The sequence below is a fragment of the Hibiscus syriacus genome, unplaced genomic scaffold (assembly GCF_006381635.1).
Source record: "Hibiscus syriacus cultivar Baekdansim isolate YM2019G1 unplaced genomic scaffold, ASM638163v2 tig00111253_pilon, whole genome shotgun sequence".
NCBI classification, from domain to species: Eukaryota; Viridiplantae; Streptophyta; class Magnoliopsida; order Malvales; family Malvaceae; genus Hibiscus; species Hibiscus syriacus.
Window position 1 is genome coordinate 186,276 of NW_024063036.1, and position 23,693 is coordinate 209,968.

At 35.5% G+C, this 23,693-nt stretch overlaps 1 pseudogene; it reads right to left on the reverse strand.

Moving 5' to 3' along the window:
* Positions 1-4,188: 4,188 nt before the first annotated feature.
* On the reverse strand, positions 4,189-23,050 carry LOC120157385 (annotated as a pseudogene).
* Between the last annotated feature and the right edge of the window lie 643 nt (positions 23,051-23,693).

The window sequence follows — 23,693 nt, forward strand, 5'->3', positions numbered from 1 at the left end:
AGCATCTTCTGGAAGTGTTCTTTGAGTTATCTGATCTGGTTTGGTAAGAACTACAGAACCAATCATTGGAATTAAAAGATGAACTGCATGATTATCTTCATTAAGAAGCTTCTTTTCAAGCTTCCTCTGCTTCTTCCTTTTCAAAAATCATAGCCCGAGTTTTGCCTTTGCTTGTAATTGGGATCATTGCATAATGACTTCCTATTTTTTACCAGAAGAAGTGCATCAGCAGCCTTAGTCATTTGAGCGGCACATATAAAATTTGCCAATTCTGCAATTGATGAATCTGGACCACATTTCTCCAGGGCTATTGAAGTTTCAGCCCATGATAATCCCATTTTTGTCAAGTATAACAGTTTATTCTCCTCATCAGAATCAGAAGTCAAGATTTCTCGGTATTAGAAGAACTATCGATATCTGTGAAATCATCTTGAAAGGAATTTCAAAGATTTTAGCAAAGATTCAAATCTATTATTTGAAAGATTAGCTTTTCCAGAGAAAGTTCATAATGAGAAGAACTCATCTGAAGAAGGAAGAAGAAGTTCATAATGAGAAGAATTTGTTCAACCTTTTACCTGAATTCATCAAATTGATGGATTATCTTTTCCAGAGAAAGTTCATAATGAGAAGAACTTATCTGAAGAAGGAAGAAGAAGTTCATAATGAGAAGAATTTGTTCAACCTTTTTTCTGAATTCATCAAGTTGATGGATTATCTTTGCCAGGTAGAGTTCATAATGAGAAGAACTCGTCATCTGAAGAAGGAAGAAGAAGTTCATAATGAGAAGAACTTGTTCAATCTTTTGCTTGAATTCATCATTTGATGGATCAACTTTACCAGGTAGAGTTCATAATGAGAAGAACTCGTCATCTGAAGAAGGAAGAAGAAGTTCATAATTAGAAGAATTTGTTCAACCTTTTACCTGAATTCATCAATTGATGGATTATCTTTTCCGGAGAAGTTCATAATGAAAAGAATTTGTTCAACCTTTTACCTGAATCCATCATTTGATGGATCAGCTTTTCCAGAGAAAGTTCATAATGAGAAGAACTCATCTGAAGAAGGAAGAAGAAGTTCATAATGAGAAGAATTTGTTCAGCCTTTTACCTGAATCCATCATTTGAGGGATCAACTTTTCCAGAGAAAGTTCATAATGAGAAGAACTCATCTGAAGAAGGAAGAAGAAGTTCATAATGAGAAGAATTTGTTCAGCCTTTTACCTGAATTCATCAATTGATGGATTATCTTTTCCGGAGAAGTTCATAATGAGAAGAACTCATCTGAAGAAGAAAGAAGAAGTTCATAATAAGAAGAACTTGTTCAACTTTTTGCATAATTCTATCGCAGAAGGAGATAGATTAGCATCAGCCTTTCTAGAAAAAGTTCATAATGAGAAGAACTCATCAAGAACTTATTCAACCTTTTGAATGACTCTATCACAGAAAGGAGGTCATCATCATCCCCAGCAGAAAGTTCATAATAAGAAGAACTTATCTGGAGAGAGAGAAGAATTTATTCAATATCTCCATTATGATCAAAGTAAAGTCAAAATGGATAAAAAATTTTATTATCTTTTCATCTTTGCCATATTCTTGTTAACACAAGAATGAGCAAAGAGGGGAAGCTGAAGATATTAATTTTTTATCCATATTATTATTAATATTATTATTATTATTATTATTATTATTATTATTATTATTATTATTATTATTATTATCATTATTATTATTATTATTATTATTTATTAAATATATATTAAACATATATATATAAATACAGACCAATTACAACTGGACGGCCCAGTTACAAACAAACCAGAACCGGTCCAAATCAAACCAGAAACCCTAAACATTTGGGTTTCCAGTTAGGGTTTCCTAACCCTAATCTAAACCAGCCGCCTCAGCTTCCTGCCGTTGGATCTGGCAAGATCCAACGGTCCAGATGGCTCCAGAGGGAAACCCTAGGGTTTGATACCCTAGGGCCACGCGGCGCCGCCCCCGTTTCCACGCGGCTGCCGACACTTTCTCGCCGCCTCCATAGCCGCACACGTCTCCCCAAACGGTGAGTCACCACTGGGAGTCTGGTGACTCACCAAAGAGCATTCTTCGGACCGGTCTGAGATGAACACCGGTGATGGCTATAAAGCCATCACCCCATCTGCAAGCAGAAACGAGAGAGACAGAGACGGAGAAGGAAGACAGAAAAAAAAACAGAGAAAGAAAAAAAAACTAATATACCAACGATCTCAGTCAACATCAACGCAGCAAGGAAAAAAAGAGAGAAGAGAGGAAAAAGCTTACCCTGTCATCGGAGAACCCCAACCGTCGCCGGATCTCACCAAAACCTTCGAAAAACCGAAGGTATTCTTTTTAGATTTGCTCCAATTGGGAGCCGTTTAACGGAAAAGAGCATCGGAACCGTCATTAGGACGGTCCGATCTACGTTTAGATAAAAAAAAAAAATTTCGGCCACCGAAGACGGTGGCCGGCGGCGGTGGTTAACGGCGGACGAACGCCGACTGACGGCTGCCGGCCGACTGGCTTCTCTCTGTTCTAGAGAGAAGCGAGAGAAAATTGTTTTCTCTCAAAGAAGAGAGAGAGAGGAGAAGTAAAAATGAAGGCTGGCCCTTCGGGCCAGCCGGTTTTGGACCATATATAGTCCTTCCCGAACGACGTCGTTTCGGGAAGGACTATGCGCATAATTATAGAATAGTTAAATTACGTCCGCAGTCATCCCAATTGTAAACTTTACATTTAGTCATTAAATCAAATTATATCCTTTTAACTTGGTTCTTTAATTTTAATTTTATTCATTTTAGTCCTTTATATTAAAATAATATATTTAGGATAAATAGCATATTTAATCCTTTAATTTTAATAAATAATATTTTAATCCTTAGTTTATATTTTTAATTTATTTATTATAATATCTGAATTTTAGATAATTTTATTTTAGTCACTAAATAAATAAAATAAAGAAATAGCATGTTTAATCCCTAATACTTGATTAATATTGAATTAAGTTTTTAATTTTACTAAATTTAGTCATTTAATTTATAAGTTTTCATTTATTTTATGCTTTTAAAATATATTGTTTTAGTGGTATTTTTATTGTTTTAATTTTATTTGTTTATATTTTTAAATATTTTTATGTATTCATAAATATATATAATAAATCTGGAATAGATTTTTTAATGTTTATTTTTAATATCAAAGAAAGGGACAGTCTTAATACAACTGGATGTCCTATTCTGATATTTTTAAACAATATTATTTAAATTATATTTATCAATATCAAAGAAAAGAGCTGTCTTAAGGCACTAGAAGTTCTTTTCTGATATTTTAAATAAATAAATATTTTTTTATATATAATTTGAAATAATAGGATTATAAATTAAATATATTTTTGAATTTTTATAATTTTAATAATAGAGACAATTTATAATTAAAAAGTACCAATTTTGGGCGTTGTAGGGGTGCTAATCCTTCCCTAAACGTAACCGACCACGAATCCCATTTTATTATTAAGAACGAATTTTTGGTTATAAAACGCAGATCAGTTCATTTTTTTAATTGATGTTTTTTTTTAAAACTCTTTTAAAAGAAAAATTTTTAGGTATTCGACCTACCTGATCCAAAAGGTCGATGGCGACTCACAAATTATTTTCAAAATTATTTATTCACATCAATTTCCCCGCCAAATTTAATATTTCGTGCCCGGACGAAAACCGGTTACGACACACATCATGCGAAGGCGCTTACTACAAGCCTTCTAGAAAGCGTTTTTCATTTGGCGCATGTTTATCCTACGTGGTACAAAAGAGTATCAATTAATCTTAAAATAATCTCAAACGAGTGTTATTTTTTTATATTTTTATGATAATTGGGTAAAAAAACCTCAGGTTATATAACCTTATAATTTGGATGGAAAACACAACAGAATAACTAAACAACTAGATTAGACAAGATTGCATAAATTAAATTAAACAAATGGACAAGGTAAGTCCATACATGCAAACTAATTAAGCTTTTGGACTGCAAAATTACAAGGGTGATATCCACTAGCTAATGCAATGCAAGTCATCATGATCACCAAACTAATAATATTACATTACTTTGTTAATAGAAATGAAGCTGGTAAATGCATGTCATATATATATATAACTGGCATGGCTTCCCATTCTCCATTTTTCTAAAAATTAAAATATTATGAGGAAGACTCTGCTGATTAGCTGAATGTTTTCTGGTTTTGGTGTGCGAGTTCTTCTGCACTCAGTTGGCATTCAATTCCAATCTGTTTCATCCAACAACAAAAAAAAGTACAGTTTCAGTAAATCTCAGTAAATTTGACACGGTGAAACCAAAAATGGAAAATGTAAATGCAAAGACACGTATGGTCATATCATGAATGCCACTAATGACTTCAAAGATACCCAAGTTTTCAGTGATCCATCACGTTTTTCAAGATTTATTGCAAACACTCGTTTTTTAACCGGGTCTATAAAAATATTATTAATTATATTATTATTTATTATTATTTATTATTATTATTAATTACTTACTTTTTTTACAGGCCACTCCAAGGGCCCAACCAAAAACCCAACACTCAATCCAGTAGATTTGACTCAGGATTCGACCCAAAGCCACCACCAATTGCCTGTCAATGCCATGCCCTGCCACAGGAGACCATTCCCCATCCACCAACTGTCTACAACAGCCAACCCCACCATGCCCTGCCACAGGAGATCATTCCCAATCCACCAACTGTCTACAACAACCAACCCCACCATGCCCTACCATCTCAAAATCATTAGCCATCTTATGTAACAAACACGTAAATGGGGATAAAAACGGATACAAAGAAAGCATAGAGGGATCGAAAAAAAAGAGGGGGACTCGAAATCAGGGAGGAACAGAAAAAATGGGGTCTTAGGAAACAAAGGCTCTCGGGTTTTCCAAACAATGTAAGGGTTTTCGGTTGGAAATATGGTTTGTAACAGGGGGTTTTCCCCGTGGTTTCAAGCAATGAAACAATTTTTATCGGTAATAAAACAAAAAACCCAGTTTAGAACAATTTTTTTTTTGTTCTTTCATTTTCATTCGAAGTATATATATATATATATATGCAAGAAAAAATCAGGAGAAAAGGGTTATTACCCATTCAACCGGCGACGTCCAGGGCGATGGAGGGATCCGTTTGGGAATCTGGAGAGTGAGAAGGGAGAATATACCACTATGAACAACATATCTCAAAATAGGGACAATCCAACAACGGACGGTGACAGATCGGGGAGAGGAAAACTAAACAATTTTTGTTTTTTTTTGCGACAAATGATGCCGATTCTCGCAAAACAGAGCCCAGATCGGCGACGGGAGGCTGAGACGGACCTTTTAGTGAAATTTGGTGTTCATCGGCCACAGGTGACGATGGCGGCTGCCGGCGGGTGGTAAACTACCGACGATCGTCGATTTTCTAGAGAGATAGGAGACCCTCTCTCTCTAAAATCAAATTTAAAATGAAAATAAAAAAAGAAAGAAAAATATGATGATATTTATAGAAAATTTAGGGAGAAATTGCACTTTAAATCTCCTAAGTTTGGCATATTTTGTAAAATGGTCATCTGTAGGGACTGTTTTTGTGATTTTTCCATTTGTATGCATGTTATATATTTTAAGGGTTATTTTCAGTTTAGTCCCTATATGTTTAGCATGTTTTTACATTTAGATCATTAGATTCATTTTATTTGCTAGTTTTGATTAAGCCTCCATATTTTGTTTTATTTTATTCTGGTCACTTGTTATATTATTTGTTTGTTTCGAATTGTTCCTTTAATCTTTATTATTTTTATTTAGGTCATTGATTTAGTGTGTTATGATATTTTCCTTGATGTTTGAATTTGATCATGACATTTGTAAAAAAAATTATTTTAGTCACTGTTTGGGCATTTAGTTTAATTATTGTTTGGTCCTTTGTGTTTCTGTTCTTTTTAATTTGGTCCCAAATATAATTTATGGGTTATTTTCATTTCTAGTACATGTATTGTTTAATATTTTCATTTTTAGCTGTAGTTTATTTATATTTATGGTCCAGTCCTTTAAATTTATGTTTTTGTTATTTTAGTCCTTTGAATGTCTATTTGTTTCTCAGTTTGGTCCCTTAAATTTTCAAATATGTTTATTTTTCTATTTATATTTTGATGTGTAAATTTTTTTATTGTTTTGATTTAGTCCCTTATGAATTTGCACATTTAGCATATTATGTATTTATTTAACATTAAATACATATTATTTGACTTATGTGTTGTAAATATTTTATTTTTACATTTACAATTGTATTATTCCCATATTATTTCCTTATTTAGTGATATATTATTCAAATATTTTCAAGAACAACGATTTGTAGAATGGGCGTGGAAAACAACGCTTGATCGAAGTAGTGTAATCTGATACGACATTTAATGAATGTGAACTTGAAATAAAATTGATTTTATTTTGCTAATTAATTTTTTTATTTTAAGTTGAACAATGCGATGCATGTTACTAAATAGTGATTTATTTTATGCAAAGATCGATTTTCATTTTATATTCGATTCATTTTTTTAAAATCAATGAGGAGGTAATATTGTTTTACTGATAAAAAATAGTCGAGTTAGCTTTCCCAATGGAGGATTGCTAATTTCGAGATTTCTTTTTGAGTTAAAGAATTTCCTTTAATTAATTAATTCGAAGCAAGTTAATCAATGTTCGATACACGGATCATATTTTAACTTTATATTTGATTCATGAATTCCACCATTTACAACAAGTTGTAAACGACTAAGTACCAATTTTGGGTGTTGTGGGGGTGCTAATCCTTCCCCACGTGTAATCAACTCCCAGACTCATTACATCGAATCTTTGTAATCGCATACCAGTTTTTTTGTCTTAAAAACAATTTTTTCTTAAAATTGTTTTGAAAGACATTGTTAGGTATTCACCGTACCTAACTCAAAGGTCGATGGAAACTCCCTTTCCATTTAATTCAAATTAATTCAAAATCACCAATTTTTCCAAATAAAAGTCATAATTGTTTTTTTTAAATAATATTTAATTGTTTTTTAAAAAATGGTTATGACAGCTTAGCGACTCTGTTGGGGACGTTTTTTTATAGAGTCATGCTATAAGTCGCTTACACGTTGTCGTTGTGGTAGAAATTATGAGTTCGAGTCGTTAGTTAACTTATGATTCATTTATTGAAGTTTTTAATTGTCATACTAACATTTGAATTTTTGCTTTCAGCTCTGTCCAAGTTTTTGTCGAGTTTTTTTTCTTTTTCCATTTTTTGAGTCAAAGGTAAGTACGTTTCTCCTCACACACATCACGTGCATTTGCATAACATAAGCTCTATACACGAGCTTTGATCCAAATTAGTCGGGGTGAAAGCTTTATTTTCATAAGAATTTATTCTTCGTATGAGTTTTAGTAAATAACCCATGGGATACATACCTTATACCTTCGTAGGGATTTATTCCTCGTATGGGTGTAAGGAGTGATTCCCCTCGAATTGAACTCATTCTGTTCGAAACTTGTAATGGGTGAGGATCGAGGGCTTGGTAGCCCAAGGGGGCACCGACATCAAGGACAATTCGAGTACCCTTTTTCTGTTAGAGCCGAGACCATGCATATAGTGAACTGTAGAACGGTCACCTTAGGTATAGTTATATCGAACCTCTGTCCGTCAGCAGGTACCTAAAATAGGCGTATAAAAAGGAGGAGTGTTTCTGAACCTTTCCTTTTGCTTTAAATTTTGTTGAGCAAAAGCATTTGAACTAGATACCATACGGTTATGATCATTTCCTTAAAAATAATCATTTTGGGTAGAAAGCATGCTTGGGTAGGATCGTTATCTAATAAAAGCATGCTCTGGTAGATATCATGATTGGGTAGGTGTTATATTTACCTGTAAATAATATCTTTTAATTCTATTGATTATCTTACATTTACTAACTTATTTTTTTTCTTTTGTTTGTGTCATTTTTCATCATTCTTTGCATTGCATTGCATCGTCATGACATAATGTGAAATGTATTGATCCGCAAGGGGATACTCAAGTGAAAATTTTCTCAAGAAGAGATAAAATGTTTCAATTAAGTAGTCGCGTACACATACATGTGCTGAGGGCTAAAAGAAGTTTAGAGTACCAGAATGAGGCTTGCTCGAAGATCGTACATCATTTGAGACTGGAAAGATGATCCACTGATCCCAAAAGTAATCCATCAATAGATTCTTATCTATGATCATTCCAACGCTAATCACCAAAGAGTGACGCATTAACTTCAGCACCGCCGGGGCAGTAACGGAGTTAGGTTACAGAGCGCTTAAGGGGCATCTTTTTCAAGGACTAAGATTCGAGACGAAGCAATGATCCACTTCAGACTCAACATCTAAGCGAAGTCATGTCTATAAATTGGATTGTCTTGTAATGTAAAGGCTTTTATCTCTGGTGAAAATTATTCTACGATATTCATCGTTGGGATCAACATTTTTGCATCTGCATGGCATTCATTCAAACATTTTTACATACATCATTCATAAAACTTGGAATTAATTCATGGGGAATTTGATGGAAGCGGTCCTAATCACTTTGAGAATAGAAGCAATATTCGAACAAATTAAAGGAAGAAGTTGAGATCGGTACAGTGGAAGCCTATTCAGCTGGTCATAGAGTTGAGCCTTCCAGGATGATCTGCCAAAAGAGTCCCTATTTCCTGAGGTCTATTATGTTGATATCGTATGCAGCTATCACATAGGAAGCTCGATTTATTCCGTTGAGAATTGCAAGACACTGAATCGCAAGATCCATAATCTAATGGATTCAGGGGCATGGACAATTGAAGAATGATGGGGGCATTGCATCTACCATTTTCATTGAGAGTATTGTTCTGTTTGAATTCGTTTTTGTTCTGTCTTTAATATATGCTAAAATATTTTTAATCTTAATGACTGAATTTATGCTACCTTCTAAGGTTGAATAATTGAATGAGTTTTAATCTTGTAGTTCTTCGAATATCAAATGAATTACGAATTCTCTTAATTCTTCAAGGATTATAGATTTTTGACATATGACAATATTAGACCTTTCTTATACCATCTAAAAACAGAAATAAAAATCTCTTGATTCTTTACCCAAAATAATTCATGGTCACTACCAAAAGACCAAATTTTGGCATTATCCATCTTTGAGACTTTGAAATATTACCTTTATCTTTGTTGAGACACAAAAGGCATACACATACCTTTCTTTGAGCCAATAAAGTCACCATCGTCTTCTTAGACGCAAAACCAGCATTTTTCCTACCAATAAAACCAAAAAGGCATTGAGTATAAGATTGTTCACTTGAACATGAACCTTCCTACAATAAGATACGACTTGGGGCATCTCGCATCAATTTTCTGAAAGGGATCCTGAACATAGAGACATGCTGAGAGCAAGAAGCAGAAAAAGGAAATTAATTCGAAATAATTCAATCATGCATTAATTACATTGTTTTCATGTGAATAAAAGTAATCCTGAAAATCTATCCCTCTGGGGATATCTCTTCTGCAAAGACTTCTATGTATGAAATGATGAACGATTTTCTTTCATTATCCCTTCACAAAAGGAGAAAATATATATCCCTTGTGTCCCTATTTAAGTCTAAATTTTATTTTCTTCTGATTCAACCCTAACCAAGGTGAACTGAATGCAAAGTGTAGAGATCAAAAGAAGAAAAGAGAAAATAAGCAAAGAAAAAAAAGCAAAGCAAAAGGAAAACAAAAAAAAAGAGGACAATAAACACGTACAAAGACTCCCCCGATTCAAATGATGTATTGAGTTTAAACCTTGAGATTGATCAAGCGCAATCATTCCAGAATCACTTCACTAGAAGGCCATATAGCATCCAGAGGAAATAAAGGAAATATATGAGTAGATCCAAATTGAGCAAGATAAGATTGAAGGCATCAAAATGAATTGATCCTTGGTTCAATTACCCTTAAACACTTTTTTGGGCCTATTTACCCTTTCTTTCATAACCGTGAACCATGGCCTACATTACGCGTCTTAAAAGTCCATTCTAGTCATGCATGGATTTATAAACAGAAGAGACTATCTTCAGATCTCATCCCACTCATCAGGATTAATCTATTATTTGCAAAAGGTTTTCTAAAATCTTTAATGCGTGATAGATAAAAAATAATAAAAGGGGTTCAGGACATAAATTTTGAATAATGTTTTGAAACCAAAGGAGGATTCGAGTTGAAAACCTGAAAAGGCAGCTCGAATATGAAGACTGTACAACTATTGCATAGGAGGCGATCGTACAAATCCCTTGATAAGGCATTGCACAACTCGAGTGTGATCATGAGAGCTGGGAGTCAGAGAACACTTCCAGTAGATGAGCATAGAAGCTACTCCATTAGATCAGTGAACGTCAAAGAAATAAGAAGGCCAAACCTTTGACAAAAAATAACAACCTGAGACATTTTATCCTCTCCTTACTTTACCATACCTCAAAGATAGAAATAATCTCGACACTTGTCAAATAGCTATACTTTATTGAAGGATTAAAAGAGTAATTAATTCTTTGATATCCAATGAACTCTTGTTTTATGATTTACTTCAATTGTGAAACCTATAAAGGGGCAATATTTTCAAACTTTTGATTAAACATTTTTCAAAAATCTTTTAATTGATATTTTTAAGACTCTTGAAAATAAAAGAAAAATAAAAACATTTTTTAAACAAGACAATCACTATGGAGTGGATCTTGGTAGTTGACATATGGCTCTTAGACACAAAGCTCATGCTTAAAATCAGTGTTGAAGTAAGAAACGATGAATGATGGGGGCATCTTTGGATATTCAATATCGAATGTTGGGGTATCTTTGGGGATTCAACATCTTGATTTGAACGATTAGATCTTCTGAAGGCCTTTCCTTCACATGCAGGAACAAGCAGACTGTTTATCGTCTCTGAAATTGTTTCTCTCGTAACAAAATATCGTCTCGCGTGAGATAGTTTTATCTAAAAACAAATTTTGTCTCGCTCGAGACAATTTCTCTCAAAACAAATTTCATCTCGATTGAGACATTTTTCCTTTGAGATACAAATTTTGAGTTTGTTTCACTTGAAACAAAGTTGATCTCACTTGAGATTGTTTTTCTCAAAACAAACTTTGTCTCACTTGAGATTGTTTTTCTCAAAACAAACTTTGTCTCACTTGAGACAGTCTTCCTTAAGACAAACTTTGAAATTGTTTCTCTTGAAAAATCTTTGAGTTTGTTTCCCTGGAAACAAGTTTTGTCTCCCTTGAGACAGTTTCTCTTGAAACACCCATATTTGAGATCGTTTCCTATGAAATGAATTTTGTCTCTCTGAAGACAGCTTCTCTTGAAGCATCATCATTGAGTTGGTTTCCCTTGAAACCATTATCCCTAAAGATGGCATGCCATCCACATCACGTAGGAACCGTGTCATCCCCCGACCAGACCTCCTCATCATGTAAGAGATGTGTCACCCTTAGATAATCAGTCGTCCTCATCACGTAGGAGCTGTGTTATCATCCCTAAAGTTGGCATGTCATCCTCATCATGTAGAAACTATGTCATCCACCAACCATACCTCCTCATCACGTAGGATTCGTGTCACCCCTAGATAACCAGTCATCCTTATCGCGTAAGAACCATGTTATCACCCCCTAAAAATGGCTTGCAGTCCTCGTCGCTTAGGAATTGTGTCATCCACCGACCAAATCTCCTCATCACATAGGAGTTGTGTTACCCTTAGACGACCAAAAATCTTCATCACGTATGAGCAGTGTTGTCCCCACCAATAAACACATCAAATTTCAAAACAAAAAAAAGAGGACTGGACAAAAACTGGTTGTCTTTTTCGTCTTTGCCCTATTCTTGTTAACACAAGAATATGAAAAGAGGGGCAGCTGTAGACACCTATTTTTTGTCCGGGTCTACAAAAATATTATTAATTATATTATTATGTTATTATTATTAATTATTATTATGATTAATTACTTACTTTTTTACAGACCTAAGTTACAAATAGGCCACCCCAAGGGCCCAACCTGAAGCCCAACACTCAATCACGCAGGCCCGACCCAAATCCGACCTGAAGCCACCACCAACTGCCTGCCAATGCCATGCCCTACCACAAGAGACCATTCTCCGTCCACCAACTGCCTGCAACATCCAACCATACCATGCCCTCTATCTCAAAATCATTAGCCATCTTATGTAACACAAACGTAAATGGGGATAAAAATGGATACAACGAAAGTAGAAAGGGACCGAGAAAAAAAGGGGGGACTCGAAATTAGGGAAGAACCAAATAAATGGGGGGGTCTCGGGAAAAAAGGGGTCTCGTGTTTTTCAAAAAATGTACGGGTTTTTGGTTCGAAATATGGTTTGTAACAGGGTTTCCCCCCATGGTTTCAAGCAATGAAATAACTTTTATCGGTAATAAAACAAAAAAAAACAGTTTAGAACAATTTTCCTGTTCTTTCATTTTCATTCGAAGTATATATATATATTTGCAATAAAAAAACAAGAAAAATTAAGGAGAAAAAGGTTATTACCCATTCGGCTGGCGACGTCCAGGGCGATGGAGAACTCCGTTTGGGAATCTGAACAGTGAGAAGGGAGAATATACCACCACGAACATCATATCTCAAAATGGGGAAGATCCAACGACAGATGGCGACGAATCGGGGAGAGGAAAATTGAACGATTTTTTTCTTTTTTACGATAAATGGTGTTGATTCTCACAAAACGGAGGCCAGATCGACGATGGGAAGGTCGAGATAGACCTCTCAGTGAAATTTGGTGGCCATCGGCGGCGGTACGACTACGCTGCGGCGACGTACGGCACGACGGTCGGCGGGTGGTAAGCTACTGCCGATCACCAGTTTTCTAGAGAGATGGGAGACCCTCTCTCTCTAAAATCAAATTTAAAATGAAAAAAAGAAAAAAGAAAAAAGAAAAAAATATGATGATATTTATAAAAAACTTTAGGGAGAAATTGTAATTTAAATCCCCAAGTTTGTCATGTTTTATAAAATTGTCATCTATAGGGATTGTTTTTATGATTTTCTCAATTTTATGCATGTTATATATTTTTAGGGTTATTTTCAGTTTAGTCCCTGTATGTTTAGCGTGTTTTTACATTCACTAGATTCATTTTATTTGCTAGTTTTGATTTAAGCTTGCATGTTTTGTTTTGTTTTATTCTGGTCACTTTTTATATTATTTGTTTGTTTCGAATTGTACCTTTAATTTTTGTTATTTTTATTTAGGTAATTGATTTAGTGTGTTATGATATTTTCCTTGATGTTCGAATTTGGCCATGACATTTGTAATTTTTTTTATTTTAGTCATTGTTTAGGCATTTAGTTTAATTATTGTTGTGATGTAAGGCACTTGTACCTTAACAAATTGATTGTGGATCTAGAAAGGAAGCAAACAACATGCACAAGTGAATGGCTCAAAAGAGATGGTTAAGGTAGTAAACGTATGGGTGAAATAGGTGGCTATTTAAATAATAAATGATATAAGCGGAAGATGGTTAATTTGGCTATGGTTATGGTGATGAAACAAAAGGGATGGTAGTGAGGATAGTATCTTGAAGAAGTCTCAAAGAAGAACCAATGCTATAGAGAGCAAAGACTCAGACTTTATATTTCTTCTTTAAGGGGTGGTGTTAAGGACTTTGACCCACTAGTTATAAGAACTAGGAACCAGAAGTATCAAGGTGAAAAGAAAGGGGTTGACGCCACAAGTATTAAAATACTTGAAAAGTCGATAAAAGTTACCAGGACTTAAGGAAGAGAATAATCTCACTTATATAAATCAAAAATGGTCTAAGCACAATTGAGATATGCTTTCCTATTTATAGTAAATGGAGGGGCATGGCAGAATAGAGGCATAATGGTTCGGCCAGCCCATGTATCTCCCTATAAAGACATAATTTAAATGCTAAAAGAGATGATGGTTCAGCCCTTGATGGAGGGAAATGATCCTTGGCCGAATAACACTTGTATCCCTTCAAATTAGCGCCAAAAGGGAGAGGAGATGATGCTTGGCCGAATGGTTAAATGGCTCTTCATATTGGCGCCTAAATGAGTGCACATGCAAGGCACATGGGGGCTGATCATATGGCATGCACATGGGTGATCTAGGGAGCCTTGTGGTGCAGCCTTGTGAATGGAATGGTGGCTGGTCATGTGCTCCATCTTGGGCATGCATGTGTCTCCTACCAAGGTAGCTTGAGTGTGGAGCTAGTTAGCAAGCATGGGCTGTTTGTGAACAAGCTTCCTAGTCGAATCCTTATGAGCTTCATAACAGCACGTTCAGCTATATTCAGCTACCATTGACATCATTTTTGACAACTCAGCTCCAAATAGTCCAACTAGCTGAGTTTAGCTAGCCTTGAGCTCCTCCAGCTGAATTGAGCTTTCCTTAGTGTTCCATGAGCTGCCTTGTACTTTGTGAGCTGTTTTGTGAGCTTCATAGGACGTCCAAATCATCCACCAAGCTACCTCATCGTGCATCACACTCCAATGTACCTATATGTGCAAGAAAACAAGGTAAGTCCATGGTATTGAGTTGTTATGAGCTAATTACCTTGCTGTCATGTAAGAATAAGGTAATGTGAGCTATGATTGAAGGTCATGAGCTAAATATATCATCTCATAATATGTGTAAGATAATGCATGAAGCTTAAGAGCTAATATGAATGCATATGATCTAATAAAACGAATTATAATGATGATGCCTTGATGTATATAAGGTAATCATGTTTAATATGATTATAAAACTATCCTAATATGCTTAAATATCAATGTGCATGTTGTGTTCATACTAAGTTATTCTTTAACTATTAAAACATTATATAACATATCATAGGAGGGTGTTAAGTTATCAAATGAATCAAAAGCTTCAAGACACTTAGTTAGGAGAACTTCCCTGAATTGTTTGGCCCTTGACCTAGTAATGGGACCTTGTGGCATGACTTCCGGATCTGGGGTAGGTGTGACCATATCATCCCCCCTTCTTTTAAGCGATTTGTCCCCAAATTATATCCATCCTCAAAGTGTGATAAGTCGATGATGTTGAATGAGGCACTGACGCCACCAAACTCACTGGGCAATTCGAGTTTATAGGCATTGTCATTGATCTTTTCTACAATCTAAAATGGGCCATCTCCTCGGGGTAGTAGTTTAGACTTCCTTTGGTTTGGGAATCTTTCCTTCCTAAAGTGTACCCAAACCCTATCTCCCACGTCAAAAGTTACCTTCTTCCTTCCTTTGTTTGCTTGCTGTTCATATTGTCTCGTTCTTTCTTTCAATGTTGTCCTTGACTTGTTGATGGAGTCTTTTAACAAATTCAGCCTTGTTGTTTCCATCTTTGTTTACTATTTGATCACAAGGTAAAGGAAGTAAGTCCAAAGGAGTTAAAGGATTGAAACCATACACTACCTCAAATGGAGAATATTTGGTTACCGAGTGAATGGTTCGATTGTATGCAAACTCTACGTGTGGTAGGCATTCTTCCCAAGTCTTGATGTTCTTCTTGATGATGGATCTTAGTAGTCTTGATAAAACTCTATTAACTACTTCAGTTTGTCCATCTGTTTGAGGATGGCATGTAGTAGAGAATAGTAGTTTTGTGCCAATTTTACTCCACAAAGTTCTCCAAAAAATGGCTTAATAATTTAACATCTCTGTCCGACACAATGGTTCGAGAAAGTCCATGTAACCTTACCACTTCTCGGAAGAATAAGTTAGCAATATGAATAGCATCATCGGTCTTGTGACATGGTATAAAATGAGCCATTTTGAAAAATCGATCAACCACCACAAATATTGAATCCTTTCCACTCCTTGTTTTTGGTAATCCCAAAACAAAGTCAATTGAGATATCTATCCATGGCATGGTTGGTATCGGCAAGGGCATGTATAATCCATGAGGCATGACTCTTGATTTTTCCCTTTTACATACTAAACACCTTTCACATACCTTTTCAACATACCTTTTCATCTTTGGCCAAAAGAGGTGTTCCTTCAAAATGCTAAGTGTCTTTTCAACACCAAAGTGTCCCATAAGTCCTCCTTCATACGCTTGTTTGATTAGCACTTCTCTTATGGAACCTTGTGGAATACATAGTCATCCCTCTTTGAAAAGATATCCGTCATGCCGATAATATTTATCATGAGCACCTGTTTCACATAACTTATACCTTTCTCCAAAGTCCAAATCAGTAGCATAATGTTCCTTAATGATTGAAAAACCAAGAAGTTTAGAATCCAAAGTGTTAAGTAAGACATACCTGCATGAAAGAGTATATGCCACAATATTGTCATTTCCTTTCTTATAATGTATGACATAAGGAAAAGACTCAAGGAATTCACCCATTTGGAATGTCTCCTATTGAGTTTTGTTTCCTTTGATATGCTTTAACGCCTCATGGTCAGTGTGGATACGAATTCTTTTGGCAATAAGTAGTGTTGACAAGTCTCCAAGGTTCGAATGAGTGCGTACATTTCTTTGTCATATGTTGGATAGTTCAAAGTTGCACCATTTAGTTTTTCACTAAAGTAGGCGATGGGCTTTCCTTCTTGACTTAAAACAGCACCAATCCCAATTCCAGAGGCATCACATTCAACTTCAAATGTTTTCTCAAAGTTCGGCAATGCTAATAGTGGAGCCTTTGGTAAACAACCCTTGAGTTTGCTGAATGCTTCATCTTGTTCTTTGCCCCAAGAGAAGTTCGAATTCTTCTTAATAATCCCTGTTAAAGGGGCGGCAATAGAACTGAAATTTGGTACAAACCTTTTATAAAAACTGGTTAATCCATGGAAACTCCAGACTTGGCTGACATTGACCGGCTTTGGCCATTCTTGTATTGCCTTAATCTTTTCTGGATCCACTGACAACCCCTGTGAACTTACAATGAAGCCTAAGAAAGTAACTTGATTAGTTCAAAAAGCACACTTCTTGAGATTAGCATATAAGTGCTCTTCTCTCAAAGTGCTAAGAATGGAACGTAAATGTTCAACATGATCTTTCAGAGACTTACTGTATATCAAAATATCATCAAAATAAACAACACAAAACTTACCAATGTAAGGCCGTAGGACATGGTTCATCAAACGCATAAAGTCATGACTAACCATTCATAAAAACCTTGTTTAGTCTTGAATGGAGTTTTCCACTCATCACCTTCCTTCATTCTAATCTGATGGTAACCACTTTTCAAGTCAATTTTGGAGAAGATGATGGCTCCACTGAGTTCATCAAGCATGTCATCCAATCGAGGGATAGGGTGTCTATATTTGATAGTGATTTAGTTCACAGCCCTACAATCCACGCACATTCTCCAAGTTCCATCTTTCTTTGGTACCAACAAAACGGGTACAACACAAGGGCTTAAACTTTCCCCGAATATAACCTTTGTCTAGGAGTTCTTTGATTTGTCTTTGTAATTCCTTTGTTTCATCGGGATTACTCTTGTATGCTGGTATATTAGGGATAGTGGCTCCAGGAATAAAATCAATTTGATGTTCAATTCCTCTAATTGGTGGTAATCCTTCGGGAACTTCTTCAGGGAACATATCCTCAAACTCCTGCAAAAGATTAGAAATAGAAGAAGGCAAGCCTTTAGGAGGGTTAGTTAGTAGAAAAATTTCCTTATACATAAGTATAAGTAGGGCCTTCTTAGTCGATAAATGTTTCCGAACATCTCCTCTGCTGGCATATATACTAATTTTCTAAGTATGAGTTTCTTTGGCTTTCTTTTCTTTCTCCCATTCTTTTATGCGTGACTTGAGGGTTACTTGACATTCATGAACTTGGCTTGGAAGCATTGATGCTAATATGATTTTCCTCCCTTGATGCTGGAAAGAGTACTTGTTAGAGAATCCGTCATGGGTAGCCTTCTTATCATATTGCCAAGGACGCCCGAGTATAAGGTGGCTTGCACTCATGGGCACCACATCACAAAGGACTTCATCTTGGTAACTTCCAATTGAAAAGGTACAACAACTTGTTTGGTTACCTTGGCTTCACCCACACCATTGAGCCATTGAAGTTTGTAAGGATGAGGATGCTTGGAAGTCTGGAGACCAAACCTTTCCACCATGTGAGTACTTTCTATGTTTGTACAACTTCCTCCATCAATGACCACCACGCAAATTTTATCTCCCACGTGACATTTGGTATGGAATATGTTCTCTCTTTGTTCATCCTCTTGACTTTGAATGTTCAAAGTCCTTTTGACTACAAAGATGTTGGATGGAAGAGACATGTTAGCAAATAAGGAAAAATGAAATATGTGTAGGACCTTACCAGAATATACTCTCACAAAGCCTCGCGAGTAATTCCAAGGAAACTTGAATGTCACTCAATCTGCTCATCTGCTCGTGTTTGTAACTCTAGGACTTAATGGCTTTTACTTGTCCTCTTCTGATCTCACACACTCTCCAGCCTTTTTCCTCTCGATTCTCTTGTCTCAAGTTCTAGAGAACTTTACTCAAGACTATATCAAGTAAATTTTACTTGTTTGGCGTTGGCTGAAAAAGGGTTAGTAGGAATGGAAAGCAAAATATAATGAAAGGGTGGCTTAGAAATAGAAAGAAAAGAACAAAAGGGGTTACTTACACAAGTCACTTTACAATCTTCTATCACCATAATCAATTTAAATGGCTTACTCGACTTGCTTGGTGATGAGAATTGTTGATGAGTGCTTCAACTTCTTTCTTTTCTTTTCTTTTCTTCTTTTTGAGTGCTAGATTTTTCTTTCTTTTGAGTGCTTCACTTTGTTTTCTGATTTTTCTTGATTTCTTTGACTTTGCACTTCTTTTTGTATTTTTCTTTTTGTTGTTGTTGCACGTTGCTTTCTTCCACCAAAGCTCCGATTACTGCTTGATGTATAGGCACTTGTACCTTAAAAAATTGATTGTGGATCTAGGAAGGAAGCAAACAACCAGTACAAGTGAATGGCTCAAAAGAGATGGTTAAGGTAGTAAACGTATGGGTGAAATAGGTAGACTATTTAAATAATAAATGATAGAAGCGGAAGATGGTTAATTTGGCTATGGTTATGGTGATGAAACAAAAGGGATGGTAGTGAGGATAGTATCTTGAAGAAGTCTCAAAGAATAATCAATGCTATAGAGAGCAAAGACCTAGACTTTATATTGCTTCTTCAAGGGTGGTGTTAAGGACTTTGACCCACTAGTTATAAGAACTAGGAACTAGAAGTATCAAGGTGAACAGAAAGGGTTGACGCCACAAGTATTAAAATACTTTATAAGTCAATAAAAGTCACCAGGACTTAAGGAAGAGAATAATCTCACTTATATTAATCAAAAATGGTCTGAGTACAATTGAGATATGCTTTCCTATTTATAGTAAATGGAGGGGCATGGCCGAATAGAGACATAATGGTTCGGCCAGCCCATGTATCTCCCTATAAAGACATAATTTAAATGCTAAAAGAGATGATGGTTCGGCCCTTGATGGAGGGAAATGATCCTTGGCCGAATAACACTTGTATCCCTTCAAATTGGTGCCAAATGGGAGAGGAGATGATGCTTGGCCGAATGGTTAAATGGCTATTCATTTTGGCGCCTAAATGAGTCCACATGCAGGCACATGGGGCTGGTCATATGGCATGCACATGGGTGATCTAGGGAGCCTTGTGGTGCTGCCTTGTGCATGGAATGATGGCTGGTCATGTGCTCCATCTTGGGCGTGCATGTGTCTCCTACCAAGCTAGCTTGAGTGTGGAGCTAGTTAACAAGCATGGGCTGTTTGTGAACAAGCTTCCTAGCCGAATCCTTATGAGCTTCATAACAGCACATTTTGCTATATTCAGCTACCATTGACATCATTTTTGAAAACTCAGTTCCAAATAGTTCAACTAGCTAAGTTTAGCTAGCCTTGAGCTCCTCCAGCTGAATTGAGCTTTCCTTAGTGTTCCATGAGCTACCTTGTACTTTGTGAGCTGTTTGTGAGCTGCATAGGACGTCCAAATCATCCACCAAGCTACCTCATCGTGCATCACACTCCAACGTACCTATATGTGCAAGGAAACAAGGTAAGTCCATGGTATTGAGTTGTTATGAGCTAATTACCTTGCTGACATGTAATAATAAGGTAATGTGAGCTATGATTGAAGGTCATGAGCTAAATATATCATCTCATAATATGTGTAAGATAATGCATGAAGCTTAAGAGCTAATATGAATGCATATGATCTAATAAAACGAATTATAATGATGCTTCCTTGATGTATATAAGGTAATCATGTTTAATATGATTATAAAACTATCCTAATATGATTAATATCAATGTGCATGTTGTGTTCATACTATATTATTCTTTAACTATTAAAACATTATATAACATAACATAGGAGGGTGTTAAGTTATCAAATGAATCAAAAGCTTCAAGACACTTAGTTAGGAGAACTTCCTGAATTGTTTGGCCCTTGACCTAGTAATGGGACCTTGTGGCATGACTTCCGGATTGGGGTAGGTGTGACCATATCATGTTGGTTCTTTATGTTTATGCTCTTTTTATTTTGGTCTTTAATATGATTTATGGGTTATTTTCATTTCTAGTACCTGTACTGTTTAATATTTTCGTTTTTAGCTCTGGTTTATGTATGTTTATGGTTCAATCCTTTAAATTTCTATTTTTGATATTTTAGTCCTTTGAATGTCTATTTTTTTCCAGTTTGGTCCCTTAAATTTTCAAATATGTTTATTTTGCTATTTATATTTTGATGTGTAAATTTGTTTAATTGTTTTGATTTAGTCCCTTATGAATTTACACATTTAGCATATTATGTATTTATTTAACATTAAATAAATATTATTTGACTTATGTGTTGTAAATATTTTATTTTTACATTTACAATTGTATTTATTCCTATATTATTTCCTTATTTAGGGATATACTATTCGATTATTTTCAAGAACAACGATTTGTAGAATGGGCGTGGAAAACATCGCTTGATCGAAGTGGTGCAATCCGATATGACATTCGAACAAATGTGAACTTGAAATAAAATTGATTTTATTTTGCTAATTAATTCTTTTTATTTAAGTTGAACAATGCGATGCATGCTACTAAATAGTGATTTATTTTATGCAAAGATCGATTTTCATTTTATATTCGATTCGTTTTTTTAAAATCAATGAGGAGATAATATTCTTTTACTGATAAGAAATAGTCGAGTTAGCTTTCCCGATGGAGGATTGCTAATTTCTAAATTTCTTTTCGAGTTAAAGAATTTCCTCTAATTAATTAATAAAAAGCAAGTTAATCAATGTTCGATAAGCAGATCATATTTTAACTTTATATCCGATTCATGAATTCCACCATTTACGACAAAGTGTAAGCGGCTAAGTACCAATTTTGGGCGCTGTGGGGGTGATAATCCTTCCCGACGTATAATCGACTCCCGGACTCATTACATCGAATCTTTGTAATCGCAGACCAGATTTTTTGTGTCTTAAAAATGATTTTTCTTAAAAAAATTTTAAAATACGTTTTTAGGTATTCGACCTACCTAACTCAAAAGTCGATGGCGACTTCCTTTCTATTTAATTCAAATTAATTCAAAATCATTATTTTTTCAAATAAAAGTTATGATTATTTTTTTAAAATAATATTTAATTGTTTTCTAAAAAATGGTTATTACACTTATGGTAACTGAACTTTTTACTGTCGGTACCGTTGCCAGTACACCAACGCCAGTCTGCACTGATTCCTTTTGAATTATTATCATTGGTTTTCTCTCTTAATTTTACAGTGGATTATTAACTCCTAATGCTCTTTTACAATGATGAAGGAATCATTCGAACCCAAACATGGTCTGGTTTATTAGGTCCCGATGAAGTGCAGTAAAGAGAAACACAAAGAATCAGGAAGCTGTAGCGACAAACATGTATGCCCTTACATGGAGCTAAAAAATATTGTAAACGAAAGTTACCAACTTGTAGAAAATGAAAATTTACTTTACTAGAACTAACCAGAAGTGGTAAAGTTTTACCTTGATGGTGTAGGAATTAAGCATGATATCATCAATGGTGTTAATGTTGACACTGAGGATTTCCATTGAGGTGTCTTCAAGAGCTGATATTATCTTCACAGCCTGACCAGGAATCGGAGGAGATACCGTCTTTAGAGTAAGACTAGGGCCTGAAAATTTCACTTCAACACCGCGATGTGGGACTTTGAGTTTGCAACGAGCTGGTTAACATTGTCTAAAGAGGAAGTTGAAGAAGAAGAAGGGGAGGGTTAGAGAGGAGTGGTCATGGAGAGCGGTAACCTTAGTGCAACCGTGGCTTGTAAGGTTACCTGGTTGAGGGGTTCTCGGGCTAATCGGCAAGTTAAGCCGTGGACTTAAAGGTGGTTTCCGAGGGCTGAGAGGGGAGGGTCTTGGACTTGAAACTACCCTAGGGCTTAACACTTCGTTGATAACTTTTCTTTGTTTCTTGGCCTCGAGGGATTGAAGAACTTGCTGCAACTCGTTGATATTATCCACAACACCCCCGATAATCGATGCTTGATCATCCTAACATATATAAGAAGTAAAAGGGTTGAAATAATAAGACAGGTGATTGATGAAGACAAAGTGGCTTATTCTTTTCACATAGAAGCAAGGCATCAACGATCTGTGCACGGATAAGTGCTCGTTCATTTGCTTCCTCCGGTTGCGTTCAACCGTGATATGAGACATTCTTTGTTGCCCATCTGGTTTGTTTCCTCAGAAGAAGAAAACTTCAGCTTCTTGCTTTTGGGTTCATGCTCAGGCTCCTATGAGTTCTGGGTCACCAACATCGTAGTTTCTTCACCGTCTTTCGGGTTGCTAGCGGCGGCCGTTTCTTCCAGAGGAGTGAAGGGTGAAAATTCTGCGTACCATCAAAACTCTCGAAAAAAGAAAAGAGATCATCTCCACCGGGTCCAAATTCACCTTCTTCGAACAACTCGTATAAACTATCATCCATTTGAACGTGTTCCCAAGTAAATAGTCTTCTTCAACTATCAGAAAACAGTGGAAACAAGACTATGAAAAGGCCACACTATCAGCATCAAGAATCTCCTTTTTGAATGCTTTAATATAGGAGCCGTCACATTTGGTAGAGGTGAGAATTAGGGATATTTCCTCACAGTGATAACAGATAAATAAGCTCTATAATTAATATTCATATGGAAATTAATTAGAATTTGCTACCTATTCTTTTCTGCGTTGCTTGTCACATAAGCATTTATCCCATTTTTTCATCTCTACTAATAAGCGGCACCAATTTTAAAGTTAATTACCAATATTATTTATTGTCTTTTTTTTTATTTTCAATAAGTTTACTTATATGACACATTTTCATATGCCTTTATGACACGTTTTCTTCTGTCTTTTGACACGTTTTTAGGTCATTTGACCGTTGTTTTCACTTATCTTTTTTAAGGGTTAATTTGACATCGCCACGATTGATCAAAATGGCGCCTATCTGTTATAATTTTGATCTTCCCTGCTTTGGACTTTCGAATTGGATTTTGATACCCGTTATGCGTTCGTGGATAGCTTTTCACGTCGCTCAAGTCTGATTTGTTGTTTGTCAGTGGTCTTTGAGTAGCTTGATTCCCTTTTGT